This window comes from Vanessa tameamea, chromosome 11, assembly GCF_037043105.1.
Source record: "Vanessa tameamea isolate UH-Manoa-2023 chromosome 11, ilVanTame1 primary haplotype, whole genome shotgun sequence".
In the NCBI taxonomy this organism is placed as follows: domain Eukaryota; kingdom Metazoa; phylum Arthropoda; class Insecta; order Lepidoptera; family Nymphalidae; genus Vanessa; species Vanessa tameamea.
In genome coordinates this window covers 4,411,546-4,434,720 of record NC_087319.1, presented here as the reverse complement: position 1 = coordinate 4,434,720, position 23,175 = coordinate 4,411,546, and the positions used below count along the sequence as shown (strand labels likewise).

Here is a 23,175-nt window from a genome sequence, read left to right as displayed (position 1 = left end):
TCAAACCGGAACACAACAATATAGAGTAATGCTGTTTGGCGGTAGAATATCTGATGAGTGGGTGGTGCCTACCCAGACGGGAATATCTACATCTTAAAAAACTAGATGTCCATCTCTATTACTAAATTTAATAAGTAAAGCAGCTGAATTAAAACGAGAGTTCCAAAATTACAAATATTGTTTTACCTAGATTTTGTGCCCGGCCGTCTGAGTAGATACCACATACACGTGACATATTCTATCGCCAAAGAATATTACTTAGTATTGTTGGGTTATAGCTAAAAGGATGAGAGAGCCAATGTAACCACCAACACAAGGTATACAGCGGCTCCCAAGGCTGGTAGAGCATTGGCGGTTTCGAAATAATAGTTAATATTTCTTACAGTGCCAAATAGTTGATGATGATGACGGTTTTACATTAGGTGGCCCATTTTTCCGTCCGCCTACCTATATTATCAAAAATAAATTTGAACATGAGGATCTTATCCAAATTGGCATTATCTTTTTGCTTGAAAATCTCGTAAGGTGATTGACCGAACTTCGTTTGTGACAACGTACTGAATAATTATATTAAATATACTATTAATGTGATATGAATATTTTATAAATACTTAGACATATTTAAATATATGCGAGATATTGAGACTGCAGGTCGTTATTATACGTAAGAAACGTTATCGTATTTCCATGTTAAGAAAAATATTATTAGTGACTTCGTCTTAAGAGTTCGTAGACAAGTAACACACTCTCGCGCTCCAAAAACACACAAACAATAAAACCATAGCCTAATCTCTCACCGTGCTTGACCGATCACCATTAAACAATGAGTAAGGGACTAGCGAGCGCAAACACTCATAAGCCTTTACATATTTACCGAACGGAAACATATTAAAACAAATATTGCAAGTTTAATATGTATTTATTTAATTTTCGAGGACATACAATTTAAACCAAATTAAGTACCGAAATTTTAATATTAAACACAAACCACAATACTAAACATAAATATTAACCAAAATTGTATATTGTTGATCATATTGTTGATTTTATTTTATGTTTTGTTCAATTATCTATAGTTTATTTTTTTTTTAATTTTTAGTAAAGATATAATTAGGTTAGTATAGTCTTATCTTAAGGTCAATGTTGTTTACACCTGTAATGATTTATTCACCTAGATTTAATACCCTGTATCTACTGCTAAGTGAATGTGTTAGTGATAAGTCGATGGTGTAACTACTTCCAATAAATAAATAAATAAATAAATAAATAAATAAATAAATAAATAAATAAATAAATAAATAAATAAATAAATAAAATAAAATCATTGATACGATGATTGTATAAATACAAATATGTATACATTTTTTTGATATTTTTTAGATTTGCGTATCCTTCAATCATCGTATCAAATTATTATAACAATAATAATATACTAAGTATTGATAGTTTTATGTGTTGTGAAAAACTTCGATTTATCTTGGAAACATTATGACACCGTTTCTTTTTAGTAATATAAGTTTTATTGCTCTTATTTAATAATAGATTCTAAAAGAAATGATTACCTAATAAATACATGATATATATCTTACTGTAAAAGCTCGAACTAAGGTAAATCTTAAGATTTTCCAGTAAAACCTAAGATTTACCGACATGAGTTGGTAAATGTAAGTATTTATTATAAAGGGACAACTTTTCCGGACTTTTACCATTCCAACCTAACCTAACCTAACATGTAAATCCTAAGATTTACCAAATGAATGATGGTAAAAGTTCGAATCCCAAAGTTTTATGGACATTTACCATTCATAATGTAATTTATATGTTACTGTAAAAACAGTAACATATAAATTACACATATTTGATTTAAGTGGAATATTTACTAATGAAGTGTATAACAGTGCCATGTATATAAAACAGTCATTAATATTATTTTATTTCAAAGCCAACCGACACGCATTCACTTTTTTAGAAAGAGTGTTGCCGTGTAAATAACAGGAAAAAAACAAGCCTTACCACGAATAATGTTAAATAAAATAAAATACTTTAAAGAAAAAAAATAGTTGACTCTATACTGACTTTTATAATTTTGTTTTACAAGCATTACTTACGCCATGTTCATATACTGAACAAATAGGATTATCTTTAACTTGTATATGAATTCTAACAATTGGCTCATTCGTCAGGATTAAGTATCTCAATTCCAATTTAAAACTTCACGTGAGTCAAGAAATTGTATTGTGCTAATGTATAATCCAACTTTAACAACGATACGCTTCCCGAACGACATTTCTTAACAAGTTCCAAAGTCGTCAGAAAAGTATTCGATAAGAAACGTCGAAGAAGATAGAAGACATTAGGAAATTTTTCAATTTAAAAGTTTTACTTAAACTAACAAAACCCAATCATTATACCGAATCGAAACGCATTCATATTTTAAAGGAAATACATATTACATAACTCTGTATCCGTGGAATGCTGCTCTCTTATAACTCAATTTCAGATAAAATAATATTCTGATTGACATTTTCTATTTTTCTCTTATGATAGTGTTGTCCTACTGATTCGGCGACGGCGACCAATCTCAAGAGAGAGCAACCAACTACGCAGGACGCAGAATTATTGGCTTAGTTTAATTATAGATACCATATTAAATTAATCGTAAAAAGTAATTAAGATTAAAATAAAAAGGAAAATTGTATAAAAATAAATGATGACATTGGGTGTAACTTCTGCCGAAATAGCACGGATTTTAATTCACGCACCTATATACCGTAGGACTTTAAAACTAATTACTTAAATATTAATAAGCCTTCAGAAACATGATGTAATCAGTCACACGGAGCAGTACGACACAAAACACTCGCAATTTCATTTAAATAATCGCTTTCAATAAAAAAAAATACCAAATTTGTAAGTGACTTACATTACAGATTATATTATTTAAATAATAAAATCCTATCCAGTTAATAAATTTATTAATGCGTTCAAAAGTTTATTCTTGCGAAATATTTAAAGGATTTTAATCAATTTATGTTATTAATCAATGAATACGAGAAGAACGTATTAATTTATTCATTTATAATCTGAGATTATTCGTAAGACAATTGTTATTTACATAATTATATAAGACGAAGATAGTAGATAAGACAAGACTTATATAATTACATAAAGCCTACTTTTGGCACAATATAACCCACGTACAGAATTACGTACAGCCTTTACACATCGTATAACATAAGTAGATCTTAAATCGAAGGAAGCTGCAAATATCCCTTCAATAGAAAGTGCCAACAGGCGTAAACTCAACGAAATATGCCGATGGTATTAAAATTTAATATAAACTGTAAACCGTCGTAAGGTATTTGAAACATCGCAATAATGTACATAGACTCCGTATATTAACATTTAAGGCGCGACGAAAAGAAAAATATATATTTGTGATAGATATTAAACTATTTTGTGATAAATACTAGCCATTACAGTTTGCTAGAAAATAATACGAATGAACTTTGTTTTCGAGTTCCAAAATCCGATAACAGTTGTTACATTTATTCGGCCAGTATTATTCTGGTTCTTTTTGTTTACGTAAAGTTTTCATTCATAGAATACGCGCAGATAACATTTTCATCCAATAGGTTTGCCTGTTCGATCGACCGATTTTGGCATGATTCTATATTTAAAGTTGCATATCGAATACAATGATATTGTGCATTATATCTGTGTACTTATTTCTGAAAATATGGTAAATATTACTCTAGCATTGTATTTATTTTCGATGATACCTGTGTTACCTATTTATTTCAATGACAAACTTTTCACATTATACTCGATAATGTTCTGACATATTTTCAATTAATCTGTCATTTGTTTTATTGAACTACCTTATTATTGTCATTAAAATTTCATATTATATAACACACGTATATTAAATACAAAAGAAACTTTGTATTGTAATGTTATTATTTTCCGGATTATTCTTCCACTTTTGTTACATCTTGGCAGTTGACGTATCGTTAATTCCTAAACTGATGATCTGAATTATATATTTCGTCGTTAATTAGTCACCTATTGCACCATCGGCTGCCATAACCATTCAAATTGATCTGTAGAACTAATTTTATTTACTCTTTCAGACAGTAAAGTCCTATAACGATTGTTTTATATATCCTGTATTGAAGAAAATGTTTTTCTTTTGATAAAAACTATCAAACATACATGACAATAAAAAAAAACAAGACATCAATAAAAAAAAATCGTAAACTTGTCAAACACTTATTATGTTAGATAAACTGTGAACTAACAAATTGTTTAACAAAAATATAAAATTATAAAAACCATTGTTTTGTTTGCCGGGCTTTTAATAATTATTAAAATTAATTATAAATTAATTTAATTGATCGATGGTATTTCGAAAGCAGTTGATTATTATTTTGAATTTAGACAACCATTTCTGAACAATGTTTTTTACATTTTCGAGGCGTCACTTATGTCGCACCAAACAGAATGACGCCTGCAGTCTGGTCGATGTGATGAGACTGTCAAGACAGAATTCTAATTCCATTATTATTCTCACACTTTTTCGTAAAACCTTCTTTAAGCTGATGACTTGCAACTTTACAAAGATAGCGATATCGACACTCTTCCACAAACGATCAATTTTCGAAATAGCTTCTCGCGGATCTGTCATCATACTGACATTTTTATGTTATAGTCAATTATAGTTACTTAAAAATCCTTAAAATTATTATAAAGGTAAAAGTTTGTATGTAAAGATTTGTGTTACTCTTCCAAAAAAATACGGAATTGATTTTAATGAAACTTAGCAATAATATAGCTTATACATCAGAGCAACAGATAGGCTATAATTTATAAATATATTAAAACATCCCCTAAAACGCGAGCAGCGCCGTGGGCGAAAATTAGTCTTAAATAGTTAAAAGTATATTTGGGTTTAGTATGTTGTCAATAAATATCCGCTTAGTGTTAAAATGTTTAAAGAATTTGTCATGCAAACGCATATAACTTCTTTTGTTTTTTGAATAAAATAAAAAGAAATAAAGATAATACGTGCAATTCCAACAATAGTCGTTTTGTTTTTGGTACAAATCTGTATATAAAATATTAGCATATAAATTCACTTTGAATACAGTAAAAAGTAAATGCAATAAACTTCGGAATGAATCCCATTGAAAACAAAACAGATTTATTATTATTTTCCTTACGTTTCAATTATTTTCAATCTCCTAATATTTTTACTTAATACAATTTTGTGGGATTTAAACCTTAGACACTCGGTAAAAGCAATCTAGTCTGTAAAGATGGATCTATTGTGAGAGTCAGACGGTAGAAGTCTGGCTTATAGATTTAAACTTTACCGTACAGCGAGAAAAAAAAAACCAATCAGATGTTACTTACGGATTTACTCCAATGAAATTGCGTAATTTTGTATTCTCTATATTATTATGCTAAATACTTTTCAGTAGAATCTTAAGCTTAAAACTTCTTAATCCACTGCTACGCATGGCTACGAACCGCCACGCACGACTAATAACGGTTACACACGAATAGACTTTGTGTAAGTTTTGTAGATAGCACCTAATGAGTTATTCTACTTCCAAACATCAATAATTTATACAGATATATCTAATTATATATAACTACTTAAAGCTGCTGTAAGAAATAGTAACCAATGTCTTTTGCTACTGAAGTAACATTAGCTACATTTAAACTAGAACCACATCAGATTATCTACCGCTAAACAGCAATACCTAGAATCGTTGTGTTCCAGATTGAAGCGTGAGTGAGCCAGTGTAACTACAGGCACAAGGGACATAACATCTTAGTTCCCAAGGTTGGTGGCGCATTGGCAGTGTGAGGATAAGAAATATTAACCATTATATTTCTTATAGCGCCATTGTCTATGGGCGGTGGTGACCACTTAACATCAGGTGGCCTATTTGCTCGTCTGCCTACCTATTTCATAAAAAAAACAAATTGAATAATAAATGATGAGTGAGTGGTACCTACACACGATTACATTCACTTATTACTACTCTAAAGACACGCAATGTAATACTCGCGATATGTCAATGACAAACTAATTACACAAAGGCACTGAAAAACACTGAGTAGCTTGGGTTATGGTTAATTAAACAACGCTGAACTGAGTGGACCGATAGCTAATCGGCTACGGTTATTTTCATAATCCAAGATTAGCATTTTTATTAATTTTGTTACGAAAACATCTTTGAATTCGTCGACCGACCGGCGACCGTTCGACAACCTCCGTGGTCGAGTAGTGTGTACACCAGTTTTCATGGGTACGCCACTCCTATGTCCCGGGTTGATTCCCGGCCGAGTCGATGTAGAAAAATTTCATTAGTTTTCTATGTTGTCTTGGGTCTGGGTGTTTGTGGTACCGTCGTTACTTCTGATTTTCCATAACACAAGTGCTTTAGCTACTTACTTTGGGATGTTAGATTGGGATGTATGTGATGCTGTCCAATATATTTAAATTTATTTATTTTATTAGAGCCGAGATGGCCCAGTGGTTAGAACGCGTGCATCTTAACCGATGATTTCGGGTTCAAACCCAGGCAGGCACCACTGAATTTACATGTGCTTAATTTGTTTATAATTCATCTCGTGCTCGGCGGTGAAGGAAAACATCGTGAGGAAACCTGCATGTGTCTAATTTCAACGAAATTCTGCCACATGTGTATTCCACCAACCCGCATTGGAGCAGCGTGGTGGAATATGCTCCATACCTTCTCCTCAACGGGAGAGGAGGCCTTAGCCCAGCAGTGGGAAATTTACAGGCTGATTATGTTTATTTATTATGTATTTATTTTATTATACTGATGTTTTTTTTAAGTGTGTATTTTATATACATGTTATATTTTAAAATCACAAAATTCGAGAATAAAAATAATATAATAAAGACTGGTTCTGATATTTCCCCTGTATGTACAACTGCGATACTGTATACAGTACGGTTGCTGTATAGATTATCGCTGCTGTAGTATAAGGTATATCTTAAAGGCTTCAAGTTATAAGTACCTGAAATGTCAAACTGTCAAAAGAGATGGTATTTTACTTTCGATAACGAAATTTAATGCTTTATGATAAGTTGTTTTAAATAAGCATAGATTGCTTTTTTTGTAATGCAAGCTTTTAGATGATCTTATATAAAACGATATTGTTTAAAAATGCTCGTTGAATTTTGTTATCAATTAAAATACTGCTACAGTAATAAAAATGGTCGACAAAATACAACAGTGCGTCATATAATTTTCATCCATATAATATATTATGTTCCATTAAAAGTTCAGAATCAACTCAATGAAATATTTTCACAGAAATATAAAATGTATGCTTCATCTGAATATTTTAATGAGATTCACTCTAGTGTTATAGTCATCACAATATTGAACAGATTCAACTATAAATTGCTTTAACAAGACAAATTGTATTTACCTATATAATTCAATAGTTATTTTAAATTCAATATTGACAGGACTTTGCGCAAGCCGGTCTCGTTAGGTACGACTCAATCATTATACGTTCTACCGCCAAGCAAAAATTCTCAGTATTGTTGTGTTCCCGTTTGGTAGGTGAGTAAGCCAGTTTAACTACAGGGACGTAACATATCAGTTCCCAAGATTGGTGGCGCATTGATCATGTAATAAAATTTCATACGGTGCTAATTTATATGGACAATGGCGATCATTTACCATCTGGTGTCACATATGGCAGTCCACATACCGATGTCACAAAAAGGTACATTTTTTTTAACTTTTTCTTTCTTTAATTAATTTATTCTTTAACCTTGTAATTTAATCTTTACTTTATTTCTTGAAAGCAGATGAGCAGCTGGTTAACTGGATGGTAAGAAATATTCAAACATATTGCCACTATAAGTAGTATAAATCACTCCTTACTTCCATTCACCGCCAATTTAAGATATCATGTATTTTTTATTGCACTGATTCCCTTAAAAACAAAATATAATAAAACCAAGGGCTCTTTTGCGGCATCATTAATTTGAGTAGAAGGTATCCATTCAGGTACCGTACTGTACAAAGTACCAAAAACTGGTAGAATACATATACTCTAATATTTTTATCAAGAGAATGATAAACACAACGTAAAAAATTACAAGGAATAAAGATAAAAACAATATTTCATTTCGCATATTATGTGTCCTTATTTTATACATATTCTAATTTATGTTGTAAGAAATAAAATATGTGTTAATTTGTCACATTAAATATTGTGTGTGTATTTTTGTGATTTTATTATTTAATTTTTGAGTTATTTTTACCTTATACTCTCTTTTTTTAGATTTGTACTACTTTTGCATTATGTGTGAAAATAAAATAAATAAATATTATATTTATTACATAAAAAAGGAATTTTACTAGACCAAATACATTTTAATTTCATTCAAACTTCCGGCTACGTCTATACGCGCTCTTCCGACGAGAGGAGGGAAGGTGGTAGATAGCCTATGTGTTAAACTATCCCTGAACATAACTTCATCCAAATCCATTCAGTAATGTTTACGCGAAAGAACGACAAAGTGAGATCCAGCCTTCTTTAGAAACTTTCGCGTCTATAATATTAACGGTAGTATAAGTATGAAAACGGTAAAAAAGTTATTATAAATTCATTCTTGCCCGAAGTTTTTGAATTTACGTAATACATGTGTTAATTCTACCTAAAATAGCTAAACAACTATTAAACGTATTCTGGATACAATTCACATTGCACACGATGGTAGACTCGCGTTAAGCATATCTGTTTAGAGACTCGAGCCTAAATTATGTTTGTTAGCCTGAAATCCTACTTGAATAAGATTTTGAATTCACGCCCATTCCCAATTAGAACTAGTAATTTGTATATCTATAGAATTACTGGTATCAGTTCTACAAACGCAGATTTTAGCTTTGTATTGAAGATATATATAGAATTACTTAAATAATACGTTATAACGATCCTATTATGTTAAATTCTTAGTTGACATTATTTTTTTATTTAATTTTTAATCATATTAAAAGAACGAAACGTCGATGGGAAAATGCAACAACGTCGAATAAAAATCATACCAACAGTGTTCTTGATAAAATTTAATTAGTATTATTATTTTAAAATCAATTTAGGAAAAATTTAATAGTTCCGTTTTTAAAGAACCGTTATAACGAATACAACTACATTAATATTTAATGATTAAGGATAATTTCGCTAAATGAATTTCGTAGATTTGATTCTGATTGCTTCAAATAAAATAAAAGTAAAGTAAAAGCCTTAAAATATCCCACTGCTGGGTCAAGTCCTTCTCTCTCTTTGAGGAGAAGCTTTGTAGCCTATTCTGAAACTGCTCCAATGCGGGTTGGTGGATACACATGGGGCAGAATTTTGTTGCAAGTAGATACATAAAAGTTTCCTGATGATGTTTTCTTTAATCGCCGAGCTTGAGATGAATTATCAACACAGATTAAGCGTACGAAGATCAAAAGAGAGAAACACTGAGTGGTGCTTGCCTAGGTTTGAATCATGGATTAAAATAGATGCATTCTGACCACTGCCCACCTCGCCTTATACATACTATATGCTTCAAATAATGTCAGCACAATTGGTGTACTCGTATAAATAAGAAAAATTGTATTTCACTGAAAGTAAATAAATAAATAAATAAATAAAGTACTTATTTGTAAAAAAAATTCTAATATTAATAAAGCAACGAAAATTTATTATTAATTACTATTAATTAAAACGTCAATTATAAATTTCATTAAGTGGATATGTCTGACGGTCAAACCATCCATCTTTCATATTATTTAGGCCATTAAGGTCCCCTTTATTTGTGCCATCTGTCTCTGTCGATCTTTGACAATTTATGCACATAATATTGCCTTCATATTGTTATAGTATGATTATAATATTAAGTATAATATTTGGGTATTGATATAACCTTACTAATTGAAATTTCTAAATAAAAAGTATTAAAAAACAAATAAAGAATATTCTACTTAATACACAAAGTTTAAAGTATAACAAAACATTATTAAATGTGTTTCTTTTTCAAAATTCAATTAAAAGAAACGACATTAAAATTATAGTATCCAATGGCATCCTTTCCGTAGCCTCTTCTACTATCTATTGTAAAATATTACATAACTCCCAAATTCTATTTATCTCAAACATAACAAAAAGATTTATATTACTAAAACTCTAGCTCAAAGTTACACAAACAGTGAAGTGTAAACTTGAACGTAAGTTTAATAAAATCATATCGAAAAATCTTTTGACATATTTTCGGTCGCGAAAATGTCATAAATTTTAAAGCAAATATACTGATTTTGTTTGTCAGAAATTCTCAGTATTACAGTCGATACGAATACAAAACGGTATCTCTATCGTCATGTTCGCAATTCACAATAACATTTGACGATAATACCTTTAGACGTTAATAATAAAGTTACTCAATTATTCTTGATCTGTGTCAAGTATTACTGTATCGAGTAAAAGTACGATAATTAATAATTGTTTTCATAAGACTCTATTTGATATTTTCTTCAGTGTCTTAACATTATTATAATAATATAGTAGTAATAATAATATTTATAAAACATTGAACATCAAAAAGAAATGATTCGAAGCTATCCGTGGTATTTTTATTTATTAGTTATTCGCGTTAGAGAAATGTATACAAAGAAGGTTTTTATTAATAAAAGAATTAATTTCTCACAAGATTTTTCTAGCTAAATCTAAAAATAATTGGAGACAATTTACATACAATACCATACAAACATTAAGCATATAGTATAGAAGGACCAAAAAAAATATTTTTATATAAAGGACACGAGACACACATTATCTTCATTGATTATCAAAAATTGTATCTATTTCCACACAAAAAGCCTCCCTATTCACACTATTGATAGAACTCATTCAAAAACTTTTATTTCATATGCAAATTATACTCGAATGCTTACGAATATTGTAAATCGATTAAAATCCAATCAATCATATTGAATGGGAACAGAGCATATGGTTGGGATGAATAAATAATACTTTGTAGTTTTATCCGAGTATGACACAATGAATGAATTACATCGTTTTGCGGTACTTAATATGCAATGAGACAAGAAATAGAATTCAATTGTTTTAACATATCATTTAGTCTTTAGGAAAACAAATTCTGATGTCTATTACTAGGCAGCACTAGGCATGAAAATATTAGTTATTAATTGTGATTTTATTTAACGCTTAAATTAAATATGAAATTTATTAAAAATAAGATATTTTTTTCATAAATAATATATATTTCATTTACATATTCAGAACAATACAAAATAAGAATGATTATTAGAAGCTACGTATGCTACGTACGTAGCTACGTATACGTGAAGCTACTACCGGTTAAAAATGAAGAAAAGAAGAACTAGTAAAAAGCTCAGTGATTCCTCCATTTACGTTTATCGTTTATTTTAATATTTAGAAGGTACTATAATTATAATATGTCCGGCATGAACTATCGAGAAATATTAATTCTGTATTGTTATCAACTACTTTTACAAAGTAAACTTTAAGCTTAATTATTATACAAATTGCAATAAAAATATCGAGGCAAATTATCTACTACAATATACGTAATTGATCTTAAAATGCCATGATATTGACGTGATAAAACCTTTCAAAAGAAATCGGATGCAATTTTTCGTTTCTTGATCTGGCATCGACTTGACCTATTTTCACTATTCAATCTCGGCTCAACAAAAGAGTCAAGACTTTATCAGTATTTCAATTATTCTATAAAATCGGTTATGAAAACGATTATTCTGCCATAATTTTAAATTAAACGTAAGGTATTTATTTACGACGTATTTTTTTTCAATCTATAATCATTTATTATAATAAAAATAATACGTTAAAAGATTTTTTTATTTATTTATTTAAAACTTACCTTATTCACTTTAATCTTCGCTTCAATAGAAGTTCAATAAATAAAGTAATCATTTTTAACTACACACTTTCAAAATCCAAATTAATTTTAGTTTCGTTGCCACCTTTTTATATATTTTTAAATGGTAAAATTAAATAAATAATCTTACGTATAATATGTTCAATGTTCTTTAAGAAATCAAACACAGAACGCAAATTAAAAAAATCGTAAAGTTAGCAGACAGTTCCGCAGCCACTTTCGTAGTGTAACTGGTGACGTGTGCACAGCGTAGCGCTCAGTTATCAACTAACGTTACGAGCTCTACGCCGTAGAACAAACGACGACTACGTTGGATACTTGACAAAGTAATATTTATTGCCTTTTAATGTATACTTTTTTTGTTTTAATAATATTATTTCAAACTAATTTCTCTTTTCACTTAATCGTTCTTAAAAGGAAAATGGCTTTTTTTGTATGATTGTTAGTAATATCAAACACTACAATAATCTTTAACTTTCATAAATAAATTCGTTAATTCTAAATGTTATAATAAAGTATATTATGTAAGACGTGTACATGTGTTCTAAAGAATATTGCTAGTTTATGTATTTACAATTCGGAGTGATTTTTTTATTTTTATTTCATTTTATATGTATATACTAAATAATACCTTGTTAGAGCTATTTTAATTAAATGAGAATGAAAAAAAAATCAAATTAAACATATTATAATCTAAAGGACATAAAACCAGGCTTAGAATGGAAGTTGGTTCTGCTTTCGACTTTCAGCTTTTTGCGGCACCGTATAATTTGTAAACAAAACTTTTAAATTAATACTTTCTGACCAGAAGTGTAATAATAAAGTAGCAAACACAGAGAGAATTGTTATATTAAATAGAAGACATTTTATCGCATAATAATTTTTGTAAGAAAACCTAGTGAGAAAAAATATTTGTTGAATTGTATTTATAATAAAATCTAAATTAACCATTAAATAGAGGTTAGTAAAAGGAAAAATGCGGGTTCAAACCCAGGTAAGTAATACTGAATAACTTAATCTTATTTATTGTATATCTTGTGCTAGACGGTGAGGGGAAACATTTTAAGAAAATCTGCGCGCGACGGATGAAAATCATTTATTCCTTTTTTTTACTCTTCAAACCTTTGCATCAAATGAGAGAGGAGACCTTAGCGCATCAATGGGACATTAACTAGCTGATACTAGTTATTATTTCCTAATAATCGCTGCTTAAATACTTGCTTGGATGGACCTTTTTTAATTGAGTTTACCTATTGTGCATGTCTTGCGGGGTTTAGTTTAATAAAAAAATTATTACTGCAATTCAAACTTTCTATTTATTATAGATTTATAAATTTCACTAAATAGTCTTTTTATAAATCATAGAAAATCGCAAAACGAAACAAAATTATTCAGGAATCAAGAAATCACGTTGTATTTCAAATATAAGAAAAAAATAGAATTTTAATTTATTTTAAATATGTGTACGTGTGAGCAAAGTAAAATAATACACATAGATTAAAAACATAAAGTGAAACAACATGAATATCAAGTGAAGCTTTTATTTATCCATTTAATATTCACGACATACAAATTATTATAACGGTTATACAACGATTCATATTTAACACGAGAAGTGTTAAATATGAATCGTTGGTATCTTATAATTCCCGAGACGGTACCAAGGGGTGTCATATAAAACATTCACACATGGTCGTAATTTAGTGTCTAGCGATGAACGTATAATTTTAACGTATTTTCAATGTATTAAATAATAATAATAGAATATTGAGAAGAATCGTTAAACATAAATAGTATTAATTTTCTTAGCTCATAATATAATATTATTATTAATATAATATAATATTATAATCTAAATTTATATAATACTAGCATCCACGCCCAGGTTAACATTTTACATTAACAGCCTGTAAATTTCCCACTGCTGGGCTAAGGCGGCCTCTCCCTTTGAGGACAAGGTTTGGAGCATATTCCACCACGCTGCTCCAATGCGGAATGGTGGAATACAAATGTGGCAGAATTTCGTTGAGATTAGACACATGTAGGTTTCCTCACGATGTTTTCCTTCAACGCCGAGCACGAGATGAATTATAAACACAAATTAAGCACATGAAAATTCAGTGGTGCTTGCCTGTGTTTGAACCCGAAATCATCGGTTACGATGCACGCGTTCTAACCACTGGACCATCTCGGTTCTGTATTTCTTTAATTAAAACCTGTTAAATTCTTTGTGAAACTTTATTATAAAGCAATGGAATTAAGTGCTTTACCTAATGCCGCATAATTTTATCGTATGTATAAGTATACAATAATTTAGGTAAATCACAGAATATAAGATTTTAAATTAACATGGTTATTTTTATTACTAACATTATCTAAAACGGGATATTTACCATGTTTTTTATTTTTATTTGGTGGAGCTCGATATTTCGACATTATCTACGAATGTCTTGTTCACGAGACTGACGTTTGCGGGTAGATGTTGACGGCATTAGAAGTGTCCATATCGGACTACCTCCTTTCTCGTACGTTTGCTGCGTAAACACTGGTTACCACTACCACTGTCACTTTCACCCCTACTATTTGTTTTATTTACACTCGAAACTCGATCCCGTGTTTTACAAACGAAACTCACCGTATCGATTCGCGAATTTTTTATATTATTATTCAAGGGTTTGCATAATTTTATCACTGGATTCCATACTTTTGACAGTTGAAACCCATCTTCCCTATTGAAATTACTATATTTAGTAATTTCAATGGCTTCTCGTACCAGTCGGGGTATGTAATGGCGTTCTGTCGCGAGTATCTGAGCATTATGAAACTCGATCCAATGGTTCGGTCCGGCTTCCAGAAGATGTTCCGCGATGGCTGATTTCTTGGTATCATTGTTTTTTACCGCCTTGATATGTTCGTTGATACGACAAGATACCGTACGTTTCGTCTGTCCAACATAGGATTTACCACAACTACAGTCGATTTTGTAAACTCCGGGTTTTTCCAGGGGAAAGCTATCTTTAGGTGAACGCAACATTTGCCCTATCTTCTTGAAAGGAGTGAAGATAGTCTTCACCGCATATTTGCCCAGGACTCTAGCTATCTTATCTGTCACTCCTTTAACATATGGCATAAATGCTGGTTGTCTTTCAACCCTGTACTGTCGCAGCAACTTATGATCCCGTGTAGCTGTGTTTCCCACTTTATATCCATTCCGCTGTAGGACCTTTTCAACGTGTGCTAGCTCAGATTGTAGGTGGTCTTCATCACAAAGGTCATATGCGCGATTGGTCAAAGATGCTACTACAGCGTTTAAGTGTCGAGGATGGTGGTGTGAGTTAGCATGAAGATATCGGTCGGTATGCGTTGTTTTCCTGTAGACAGTATGGCTCACAGAGCCGTCCATACGTACTCCAATTTCAACATCAAGGAATGCCATTTTTCTGTTCTTCTCCATTTCACAGGTGAATTTAATTTTGCTGTGGATGCTGTTCAAATGATCGAATGATGAATCGATACGGTGAGTTTCGTTTGTAAAACACGGGATCGAGTTTCGAGTGTAAATAAAACAAATAGTAGGGGTGAAAGTGACAGTGGTAGTGGTAACCAGTGTTTACGCAGCAAACGTACGAGAAAGGAGGTAGTCCGATATGGACACTTCTAATGCCGTCAACATCTACCCGCAAACGTCAGTCTCGTGAACAAGACATTCGTAGATAATGTCGAAATATCGAGCTCCACCAAATAAAAATAAAAAACATGGTAAATATCCCGTTTTAGATAATGTTAGTAATCACAGAATAGTTCAATTCATTCTGTAAGAATTTACTTTGTATCTTAGCGACATTTGGTGATACGTAATTTTGATACGTGTATCCTACGAATTTTATAATTATGATAGACAACTTCGCATATCACATTCCGACATTTCACGCTAGCGTTCTGTGGTGAGTTTCGAGTTTTTTACTACGCTCTTTACAGAATACCTCTACTGACATAATTCCAAACAAATGTTATTAAAATACCTTAAGTTTCTATTGAAACTTAAGGTATTTTAATGTTGAAATAGTATCGATATACATTTATTGTTATTCCATATTTACAGATTTTAATTAATCTATTGCTATTTTGTCTATATAGCCGGAACGGGAAAGTTCCAGTTTCATCCGATCTCCGATAAACCCATTTAGCTGTACTGGTACGATAAAAGTTTAGCTTTTATGGTATTAAGCCTTTTTTTAATTTACTAACGTGTTAGCGTGCTGTGCATCCATGTAGGGATTGATAACATTCAGAGTTATTCATATTGTAAGTTTCAAAACCATTATATGAAATAACATCATCATCATCCTCCTGCCCTTATCCCAATTTACTTGGTGGTTGGGCGCGGCATTTCTTCTTCTTCCATACTTCTCTATGTGACGTCATCTCACAAGCAATATTCTTACCAGCCATATCATCTTTCACACAATCCTTCCATCTTTTCATTGGTCGTCCCCTTCCTCTATATCCATCCACGTTCATGCTCAAGACCTTCCTCACAATATGTTCCTCATTCCTCCGCATAACACGCCCATACTATGATAGCCGCCTTCCACATAACTTCTCGGCTATTGGTGCCACTTTCAAACTTCCTCTTATATTGTGTATATAAGAGGAAGTTTGAAAGTTCTTTACGCTATCCATTCGCGTAACACCACACATTCCTCTCAACATTCTCATTTTAATCATTACCCTGTAGATCAGAACATTGTATTTTATAAAGGGATAAGAGATTTGTATATATGTTGAAATAAATAATATAAAACAATTATTAATGTTACAATAACCGTTAAATGAAAAATGTCCATATTGAGTAAATCTTACGTATTATTTTTGCGTTAGCCTTTAGTGTTATTTTATACGTTTGATATTCCAGACAGTCGACGATTTCGCGGCCACTCCATTTCCTGGAATTCCAAATAACTATCGATAAATAACATTTGTGAATGCGTTCATATTAATAATATTCCGAATATTATTCGTATGAAAACATAGGTCATTTTAAAAATAACGCCATTTCTATTTAAATGCGTTTATATTTAAATACACAATTAACACGAAAAAATTATAGAACATTCTTTGTACCTCATATTGTTTTTAACTACTAATTAAACAACACAAACATTAATAGATTATAGAATCTATAAATATTAATTTAAATCTCCGGTGTTCCCTAAGGATAAGTAAAGTTAGTACTTACCTCCTACATAGGAGGTAAGTATCGAACTTACACATCCTATTTAAAAAAAAAAACAATAGATTTTTTGTTTCTTTATGATATTGGATGGCGGACGAGCATATGGGCCACCTGATGGCAAGTGGTCACCACGGCCCAGAGACAATAACGCTGTAAGAAACATTAACCATTCCTTACATCGCCAATGTTCCCAACCACCTTGGGAACTAAGATATTACGTGCCTTGTGCCTGTAGTTGAACGGGATTGCTCACCCTTCAAACCGGAACACAACAATACTGAGTAAGATTATTCCGTTAACTAAAAAATATGAGTATTGGGATGGAGGGTAAAAAGACGACCTAAAGAGAGATGAATGTGAACGATCAGATGACGAATAAAAAATGTTGTGACAGAGAAACGTTTGTTTTGAAAATCTGCAATTATTACGTGGAGCTTAACTTCTTTGCAATGAGTTAAACTCTAGTGTATTTTTCGTAAATATTGAAAGAAAAAAAAATTGTGACTTTTAAATACTTTTGAATTCATGACGTAAATCTTATTAATACTAATAACATTTTCTATTAAATCTTTATTATCCTTTTATTTATTTTAATGTTACTTAAAATTTTATTTCTTAATAATATTAAGGTTTACTTAATATTATTTAGAAATAATATTTTAAAATTATTATAAATATTCGTATATATACATATTTAAACTTTATGCTGTCGAAAATATCATTTCATAGAGAAACTATAGACTAGCTGTCTACAGAATTTCGGTATCAACAGACGTGCTTTATAAATGGATATAATATTGTTTTTGACTATACATATAAATGTGTATCACAGTGAAAATTTACGGTTGCTAGAACATATTCACGAGGTAATAACAAAAGATCAATGTATTTATTGTCCTACCGGGTATCGTATTGTGTTGCAATCTGCCCTACAGTGATTAAAATAAGGAGAAATGTTATTTGAATGAACGATTACGATAATATAAAATAAAGCATTTTATTAACAAAATAGGAAAATAATGTACGGATACCCAAATCCAACCACCAGAGGATAAAAACGATATAATTGACATCGCATTGACGCGATATAATTGGAGGTCTTGAATATTATCATTACTTGGTGGTAGGGCTTTGTGCAAGCCCGTCTGGGTAGGTACCACCCACTCATCAGATATTCTACCGCCAAATAACAGTACTCTGTATTGTTGTGTTCCGGTTAGAAGGGCGAGTGCGTGTATTCACAGGCACATGGGATATAACATCTTAGTTCCCACGGTTGGTGGCGCATAGGTGATGTAAGGAATGGTTTATATTTCTTACAGCGCCTTTGTCTATGGCCGGTGGTGACCACTTACGAAGGAAAGGTGGCCCATATGGTCATCCGCCAACCAATGCCATAAAAAAATATCTATGATATTCATTGTGGGTTTGTGAAAAAATGGCGTTTTAAGCGTTATTGAAGCTGGTATCGGAACTTTGCAAGTTAAATTTAAGTTAAGTGTATTACTATAAGTAAAACTATATTAATCTAGAATAGTGCACAATATAGGTGAACTAGTAACGAATCGCATGCAATACGTAAATCTAAGGTTTGTAAATCTTCATTCCTTCTTCGATTTGAATAGGCTATAGAAATTAAACGAATGTTGAGGAGTCCGAAATGATTTCCTGGTATATATAGGGATTTTTATGATAAACTTGGTAAGGTAAACAGAGGTACTATATTATTTTATCATATATGACGCTGAGGCTCAGGACCGGTCTGAAAACGACAAAAACCGAAAAGGTCGACATCCAGGGCTCTGAGTTTTATAGCAGCATATTTTAAGTTTTTTTGATGACAAAGAATATGACGAGAGTTTTGTGTTTTACTATGATGCGCGCTCACATGAGAATTACATATAGACAAATAGTGTTTTCTGTCACCTTTTAAAGTGTTAATTATGCTAAAAGTTGCATAAAATTATATGGCGAAATTCTCATACTTCGAACTTCGCTGCACCTAAAAAAAATAACCTCTATATATACGGTGCTAATGAATATAATATGAAAAATCTATATATTTTATTTGATTGGCCTAGATGAAAGTCTGCGCCTGACATTACGCTTTCAATTTCCAAGACAAATTATTATTATAGGTCAAAGGCAGTCTGGAACAGTAATGAGCTTCTCATTAGAAATATAAACAGATGTAAACAGAAATTATGTTTATTCAAAATAGATTTTATCATTGTTTTGTTTTCTAAAATAAGTTATTGCTGTCATAAAAAAAATATTATAAAATAATAAATGTTTGTCACAGTACAATAAGTAAATGTAAAAATTACCTTTATAAAGAAGCCTTGAGCCTCACAGCCTTATTTAACATTATATTTAATATATAATATATGTTTATAGGATTGGTAGGCGTAGGCTGCCCATAGACTTTTGGCACCAACTGACATTTGAACAAATTCTTACAAAAAGGGTTTGCACAAAATTCCTAGTTAATAAGTATGACTTTAAAAAATCGACTAATATCGATTGGGGATAACAAAACATACCAAAAAATTTAACAGCTCCTCCGTACTCTATGCTTTTAATTTATTAGTGACAAACAATATAAATAAATATGTTGTTATAAATTTATTAAATCGATATTGTTCGTGAAGTTCGAAAACTGTTTTTTTTTTTTCTTAATATAAATATTTCTTAAAATGTATTCTTTTTACATTAATATTTTTTCTTTTTCTCTTGTCTTCCACCTAAATGGTTATTTTATGCCAAGAGTGGTTGTAACTATAGTCTATGAGGACAAGATTTATCGTACTACTTTTACTTCGCTAAGTTTGTCTGTAAACGATTTTTTTTTAATGATCAAAATCCGTTTTAATAAGAATATGAACATTTTTCGGTACAGCTAAGCGCAAATTCTGTGTTAAAAGTGGAAACGTTAGTTAGGATGAAATTTGCGACTTTCACATTCTTAGATCCCTCGTATGTCATTGAAATATTGACGCTGCACCATTTAAACTGTGTTGTGATATACGATGTATGTAAAAAAAAAAAAAACAAAATCAAAATAATATTTATTCAAAGAGCACTTTTGAACCGTCATGTTACAGAGTTGAATTAAATGTAAAGCAGCCACCGGTTCGGAAAGTAGATTATACTGCCTAGCAGAGCAGCCGAGAGAGAGCCGGCAAGAAGGTCAGTAGTTAAACTTTTCCAGCATTTTAATAACAGATTATGTCAATAAACAATTAAATTTGTACAAATAACGTCGTTCGCAGCCGAATGACTTAAAAAAAACCGAAAGTAAACTTACTTTAAAAGTGAATTGTGTGAAGTGAAAAGTTACTTTAAAAGTGAATTTATTTTAATTCACAAACTTATTTTACAAATATTAATACTAATTTAATTAGACTACTTCATGTGTTGGGGTTGTAACACAGAATGCCCCCAGAGCCAATTATTATAAAATAATATTAATACTTTTCTTAATTCTAAGAGACATAGAAATTATAAAGAAAGATCGGTGTGGTCCGTTGTTGGGCGGCGTGATGTCGCGCAAGGGTTGCTGGTACCGGGCCGTCGTCGGTGGTCTCGGCGAACGCGATGTCCTAATGTACCTCCATAGGGTGGTCGCATACATAACATACATATCCTCCCTAGAAATCAATAATTACTTAGGCCCGGCGTTATATTGTAAGAAGTTGTACATACTGATAACATCAAGACGTGAGCGTATAAATTTTTTAAAATGAAAATAGTTTTAAAATATTTTTATCGCTTTAAATATGAACGTCTTTTACATTTGCATCACGATAACAAAAGAAGTGACCTACTTGTCACTTTGCTGGAGGAACGATTTTTTAGGTCACGCTCAAGTCTTTAGACAAATGTTTTTTATAAAACACATTGATAATTAAAAAATAACGAAAACCAGACTTGTATTACATTACTTCATCGTGCATTAACTCCAGAAGATAAATAGTCAAAATTCTTTATTAAAAAGATTGCAATTTTCTTTCTTTATCAGTATCTACATATTGTTGTTATTTGTATGTATTACGTATTAGCTGTCGGTCGCGATTTTGTACGGATAAAACATATTGTTATGTTAAAAATTCCTAGAAAGGCAACAACACTAACCAAGTCCGATCTTACATGGATGCACTTAAATACACAAAAATGTCATCAAAATCCAGCCGTTTTAGAGTTCAATGACATACAAAAGAATCATATCATAAAATATTATAAATATCAATCATAAAAAACCTATTTCCTTGAAAATAACATTATTATAAATCACACATAGTATATGTCTACTTGGTGGTAGGGCTTTGTGCAAGCCACCTGGATAGGTACCACCCATTCATCAGATATTCAACCGCCAAACAGCAGTACTCAGTATTGTTGTGTTCCGGTTTCAAGGGTGAGTGAGCCAGTGTAACTACAGGCACAAGGGACGTAACATCTTGGTTCCCAAGGTTGGTGATGTAAGAAATGGTTAATATTTCTTACAATGCCATTGTCTATGGGCGGTGGTGACCACTTACCATCAGGGGGCCTATTTGCTCGTCCGCCTACCGATATCATAAAAAAAAAAAATGTCTATACCTGTAATGCATATCATTATGCACTTGATTTGATTCCATATTTTCGTAGTTGGTGTAATGTGTAAGCTACACAGAAAGGATTTCGGCAACTTTTACCGCCGGCTACTTGCATGACTTGGAAATACTTCTGGTAGGACCTTGTAGACAAGGTCTGCGAGGCAATTACTAAAAAAATCCATATATTTAATCACGGGTTAAAGTGAAGTGGCTCTATCCTACTCTGACCAACCTGAATCTATGTCTAAGTGCTTATGCTAGTGATATAAACATAATAATATTAAAACATTCATATTACTTAATGAGACAACATTAGTTATTGACCAAAGAATTCCTATATCATGTACGATACTATCTTTTGCAAAAAAATATACAAATTAATATTTTTTTTATGTTTTAGTGCACTAGTTACTATTGTGGAGGGACTTATTCGTATGCTTTACTACCTTGCAATAATATTCAGGTATATGAAAATAACATCATTATAATTATAAATATGATATATTAATAGCACGGACAGAACATCTGTGAAGAAATTATAATGCTTCATTTTACTAATCCAATTTATCCCGATTGAAATTCAGATTGACAGTTGTGCAATGTCCAACAAGTACCAAAGTGGCCACCAGTCGCCGCGCCCGTGGTGGAATAAAAAAGCACAGCTAGTCAAAGTAATATGCAGACGGAGAGATAAGGAACTAATAAGAAAATGTCCAAATGACGACACCAACTCATAGGCATGTTTTTAATCCAACGCTACTGGAGTGGCTCACGCTCAGCACCGTTACGTACGATGTCAAATGTATAATTGTTATGAATTTCAGTCGGTATAAAATAGTTTCATGAAATCTACATTACCTCCTGGTCTATAATTACATGAAAAAATAAAAGGAATTTAAAATATTTTTATAATACATATGTATAATATAGCATACAATTAGACTGACAGAACATAATCTATGGCAAGAATCGGTACAAGTCATGCTTTTAATTATTCTTGTAACTTGAATTGATATAAAAGTACTTATGAATCTTTATAAGTACATATAAATTGTAAGAGCCTACTTAGCTAAAGTTTGTTTTAATAATAATAAATGAGTACTTATGTAAATTTGATGTTTACTGTATAAATTAATCTAATAATAACGTCAGCTTTAATGAAACGAAATAAGACACCGAAAATAAAACTCATAAATCACGGCAAAGACAAAATACATTCAAATAAAAAAAAGTCAAACATCGAAATTGATGATTATTGTTAGAAATAATAAAAAAAAAAAATCTGTATAACTCTTAATCAAGTCAATCTTACTCCCAAAGCACGCCAAGCGAGACGAACTTCGTAACGTTCCAAA

General features: G+C 31.2%; 1 protein-coding gene across 1 annotated transcript in view; it reads right to left on the bottom strand.

Moving 5' to 3' along the window:
• The window catches only part of LOC113400890 (octopamine receptor), a 57,416-nt gene extending 45,310 nt beyond the window's left edge, over window positions 1-12,106 (bottom strand). The window contains exon 1 of the mRNA XM_064216273.1: window positions 11,969-12,106. The gene's annotated coding sequence lies outside the window, so the exon portion shown is untranslated. The remainder of the gene's footprint in view (window positions 1-11,968) is intronic.
• Window positions 12,107-23,175: the final 11,069 nt, after the last annotated feature.